Below are 6038 nucleotides of genomic sequence, written 5' to 3'. Positions count from 1 at the left end.
AAGTCAACCAATCAAACATAATAAGCTATCATATACATAAATAATATCAAATTGAAGTTCCAATTATCCTTATCAATCATCATTAAGCAATTTAACTATCAAAATTAACAAATAAGTCTCTAAGCAATTATTTAAAAAAATTACAGTATATTTAAAAAATTAGCTAGCACAAACTAAAATCAAACTATTCCTCCATTAAAATCCAACTATTCCTCCATCACCTTAGCCTTCTCTTTGGCCTTTAAACTTTTTATCACTTTTTTCACTTAAAAAAACTCAATCAAAACAACAAATCCAATTATATTAGTAAAAATTAAACATCAAAAGTCCTAAAACAATTTATATGGATGCATTTGTTATAGCGAAAAACACTTATCTTTTTCTAAGAGCTCAACTAAAATCTTCCGAGAATCTAATCTAATCTTACTAAATCTGATTTCTATTTATTTAATGCCTATCTATAATTAAATAAAATCTAATTCCTCACCATAATGTATCAAGAAGATACCAAATAAAAAAAACCCTAATCTCCCTCCCCCCCCAAACTAATAAGGTTGACATAAAAAACAAGAAAAAAAGAAAAAGAGTGATCGAAATCTTGATTCAATATTTTGAAACTCTAAAGATTAATGAATAAAATAAGTAGAATCTAACTTATCTTGCTTAGATCGATTGAATTTGATCCACGATTGATGAAAATTTAAGAGAGAAAAAATTCCCAATAGATTTTCTCTCTTGCTAACGTGAAAATGAGATGAAAATAACTAACTCCCCTTAATTTCAATTAATGGGCATTTAGCTTAAATGCCCTTGGAAAAAATTACCACATAAGCCCCTTTCACAATTCTAATTCTAAAATTTACTCTTAAGACATTAGATCACCTAATTTGACCTTTTAACATAAAAATAGTCCATAACACAAAATTCAAATTCTTTAATACAATTGAATGAAATCTATTAATGAAAACTTACCAAATTATATACATTACATTATATTTGTTCTAAAAAAATATCTAGATTTGAATTCCAGAAACAACACAAATTCCGGATATTGAAATTTCGAGGTGCTACAACCAAAACCTAAGTGTCTCATATAGTGTATTGGAGTATTCAAGAGCAAAGCACAATAAGTTGGATGTTTTAGACACATAAAGAAGGATAGGTGATGAGGGGATCGACTCGTTCCAGAGAAATCTCTAAAGTGTCATTCGCTAGGTAGTCGACTAGGCCCTCAACAATCATAGGTACTGTCCCGGGCCTGAGATGGTCTAGGTTTTGTCTCCTGACTCTGCGGAGAGCCCCAAGGGTTCACGGAGTGGGAGCACCTCGGTTGGTGGAGAGAATACGTACCTGAAAGACGTGTAGATAGTTAATCAATGAAGTCGCACAAGATGTGGATCGAACCACCAACTAAGGCATAACTAGCTTCTTCAAGGAGACATAATACCACTTAAGGGCACCATCCGAAGTAACTTGTAAAAGAGAAAGTTATTAGATCATAGTGTCTAGAGGAAGGCCACTTTATAACCCTCCTCTAGACTCAAAGAGGAGGATATTGTTACACCTTAATCTGCATCAAGACACTTGATAAGCAAAAAGAATGCTTGAGTAGAAAGCCTGGCATAAACAAGTCGGGAGGTCACCTGTGAGCTCACCCTTTCGGGATGACCATTTGAGCAATAGGTGGTCTAATATTCATTGGGAACATGAAGCAGCAAATGTCATGTGAGCTCGACTGCTTTATCCCATCAAGTCAGAATGGATGACAAAATCTGTCTTATCATAGACATCCTCATCCCATCGAAGACATCACCCTACCCGCTCCATAATGATGGCTAGATAGTTAGTCCAATATGTTTATACCATATTTGTAATATCCTGATTTTGGGCCTAGTCGGAATAGCGGTTTCGTGGCCACAAAATCTGAGATAGAAATAATTATTTTATGATTATTTTGAGGTCTATGATATGATTGCATGATTGTGTGAAAATTTCGTGAAGAAATTTTATGCATAAAGTGCTTAAATTGAAATTAGGGACTAAATCGAATAATTTGTAAAACTTGCATTCTAGAAGTTTCTAGTATGAAATTGTTTTGAAATATTAATTAGGAGGTCTTAAATAGAATTTTACCAATTTCTAAGTCTATGGACAAAAATTGGACATGGATGGAATTTTTGGAAAGTTTAGTAGTAAGGGCATTTTGGTCATTTAGGGGTAAAATGAATTAAAATACAAAATTAAAAGCCAATTTTGCTCATCTTCAACCCCATGGCCGAATATAGCAAGGAGAAACCATGGCTAGGGTTTTTCAAGCTTCCAAGCTCGATTTTAAGTCCATTCTAGCCTCGTTTTTCAAGTTCTTTACGTTTTTGGAGTCCCAGTAGCTCGATTAAGCTTATGCTAGCAATAATTCAACCTAGGGTTCATATTTGGAAAAATACCCATAGGTGAAATTTGTGTATTTTGGTGTTTTATGATAGAATATGAGGTTTTAAATTATGTTAGACAACTTGTGCTACTCGATTTTAAGCGAAAACTAGCAAAAGGGCTTAATCGGTAAAAATACCTAATAGTCATAAGTACATGTTAGAGTGAGAATTTGAAGTTACCATAGAAGGGAAAAATGATCAGCATGTCATTAAACATAAGAAAATAGGCTGAAGTTTAATTTACGAGCTTTGGGGCAAAAGTGTAAATATGCGAAAGTTTAGGGGCAAAAATGTAATTTTGCCAAAATATGATTTTGGGTCAATTTGTATAATGTGAGTCCTAATTAGACTATATTTTAAATGATAGAGCAAGGAAAACTAAAATTCGGGCTAAAATAGGGAAAATACCAAGTTGTGGACGAAATGGTAAAAGTAGTCATTTTCGCATACGAGGTAAGTTCATATGTAAATGTTGGTAATATAGTTATTATTTTAAATGTTTTAATGTTATTTAAATGATATGATAATTATTATGAAATATTATCTTGTGATAATTGTTTGTTAATATGTCAAATTATGTGATATACTTGGAAAATGTGAAATACTACCGAGTATCAGAATATGGCATTTCGTAGAAGATGGTTGAGACACATGATTGGGAAAAAGGTCCGTTGAACCTTAGGAATGGATTAGGATACAAGTGACATGTCACTAGGATATTTGGGCATCCAAACTCGTTGAGTTGAGTCCGAGTTCACTTATGGATGCGAATGTCCGAACTCGTTGAGTTGAGTCCGAGTTCGTGAGATGTAACTAGGCATCCGAACTCGTTGAGTTGAGTCCGAGTTCACTCATGGATGCGAACGCCGAGCTCGTTGAGTTGAGTCCGAGTTCGCTTATGGCGGGTTACATAGTAGCTTGGCTACATATGTGGCACTTATGTGCAAACTTTCCATGTATCGAATTATATTCGATGTGTTCAACGGGTAAAATTTTACTCAAGCGGAGGAATACTCGAGATGAAAGGGACGATTGGTAAGTGTTGTGAAATGAATACTTTGAACAGGTATGTACTTAACCCTCGGGTTGAAAACACGATATAACAACAATATGGTAAGATGATAAATGAAAATGTGATATGAATGTCTCGGTGATGATTATGCAAATGATGTTTTATGTTTGCGTATATAGTTGTGTTACTTGCTATTTGCATGTGAGCTTACTAAGCATTTATGCTTACTCCCTCCTTTTCATTCCTTGTAGTGTTGACAAGCCAGCTCGGAAATCGGAAACGGTCGGAGGCACACTCATACTATCCGTATACCATCTTGGCATAATGGCTTGTATATTTTGAGTATGGTATGTATAGCATTATAATTATTTTGTGTATATGGTCTTATGATATGGTTATTGAGTGGTATGGAAATGCTTGGTAATGATTAGCCATTGGAATGGCTAATCATGATCATATTTGGTGTTATGTATGCTAAATTGCTAGCTAATCCATGGAAACCATGAAATAGGTAAAATTTATCATAAAATAGATTCAGACAGCAGTAGTGACGTGAGTTTGAAAAATCACTAAAAATAGTAGAGATACAATTAGATGATGAATAATATATGGAATTGAAGAATTATGAGTCTATTTTCATATGGATGGAACAAAACAGTATATGAGTTATATTTTATAAGATGTTTAAATTTTTGTGAAACAGGGCGAGCAATTTCTGGATCCCTGTTACGACTTTGAAATTCACCATAAATTGTTATAATTTATATGTAAAGATTCCTTATTGAGTCTAGTTTTATTAGAAGCAAACGGTATAGTCATTGAAACTCATGCAGGGAGATATTTGATTCAGTAATACAGAGGTCGAGCAGTCAAACTCAAACAGGGAGACTTTAACTAATAAACTGTACTAATTTGCTAGACCAAAAATTCTATAAAAAAATTATTAAATATATATATGAGTCTAGTTTCAGGGAAAATTTACAGAATTGGATTTCGAGTTTTGTAACTCGAGATATGAATTTTTAAGCGACTATGACGCAGATTGTTAACTTGACTGAAAATTTTAAAAATAAATTATTTGAGCTGTTTAAGTAATGAATTAAGTCTATTAACACCTCGTGTTCGACTCCGGCGATGGTCTCGGGTACGGGGCGTTACAATATTGCACGGGATTTTCACCTATAAATACCTCTACGAATGATGAAGAAATGATCGAATCTTCAAGAGTATCAAGCCTACACTCTATCAACACCCTTTTAGTTTTCAACCTTTATATTCCCTTCACCTTCATTCTCCCTAACTTCCAGCTCTCTACCCTGACTAGGTGAATTGGCCTCTGTAGCAACCACCATTACCTCCTTTGTACTCCTTCTTTGTCGTATCACGGTATCAACAGTAGGTAACCTTTAAGATTATACTTTATTAATTATGTGTTATTGCCTACCTATCTAAGTTGGTTGTATTCGAAGCATGATTTTGGTTTGATTAATTGACTTTGATGAAATCATGTTTAGAGATATTCTTATAGAGATATTCTTAGGGGGTTTGCATTTATGGCACATCTCTTGTATGCACGTCCTTAAGAGGTACGTAGAAAGCTTAACAAATTTTATGACTTAAATTTATATTTGAAAATATTTTCTTTTTTGCAAATAATAATTTCTTAAAAATTCATTTGAGCAAGTAAATTATGATTTTGAGATTTCAATTTTAATTTTGCTTAGAGAAAGAAATTTAATAAACTTGCACAGTTTTGAGTTTTCAATGTCTTTAAAAGTAAGTTTGTAAGACTTTTAGAGCTTAAATGATTAACTTTTTATCTTGAGAAATTATGGACATTGAAGCCAATTAGACATACTTAAAATATGACATAAAACTTTAAAATGGTATTTTAATATATTTTCTCATTGTGAGTCTAAAATTAAGGAAATGTGAGTTTTCAAAATTCGATTTTTAAGATTTCTTTGTTACTAAAGTCATTTGATTACTTCAATAAGTTTAATTCATTATTTGAAAGTTGTAAAAAGGTTCATGTTAGTTAAAATTATTTTTAAAATTTTTACCCACTTAACGGTTATTTTCAAAACAAAATAATTTTAAAGATTTAAAGTTAATCCATGTGAATAGTAAACATTGTAGTGAAATTTAGGATTTTAAATAGTTCTAGGTTTGTATATATGTGCACTATGATAAGTTAATTGCATTATAATATTCCATTATAACTTGGTTAATTGTATTTCATTCTTACAATTTATATAATAAATGAAATCTAAATTTTCAAATTCATTTTACCACACATAACATTGTATAATTTAGATTATTTATATAAATATTATAAAGAAATTAATTATATTCTCTAAAAAAGCATAGTTGTAATATAAGATACAAATATCTTAAATTTCATTTTTAAATAAAATTTAATAATAAGTTACCAAATTTATTAACAGGTTATAAAAATAAGTTTTCTTTTTCTGATCAGATATGATTTTCTTTGGTGTACCCATGTGATTTAACATATTCATTTGGTAATTTTTCCGTTCCTTTTTCAAATTAAGTATTTTTTTACATAATTTTTTTTTCGTTTATTAGTTAAT

The sequence above is a fragment of the Gossypium arboreum genome, chromosome 6 (assembly GCF_025698485.1).
Source record: "Gossypium arboreum isolate Shixiya-1 chromosome 6, ASM2569848v2, whole genome shotgun sequence".
In the NCBI taxonomy this organism is placed as follows: domain Eukaryota; kingdom Viridiplantae; phylum Streptophyta; class Magnoliopsida; order Malvales; family Malvaceae; genus Gossypium; species Gossypium arboreum.
The sequence above is the reverse complement of the archived record's forward strand: the minus strand, read 5'-3'. Positions refer to the sequence as shown.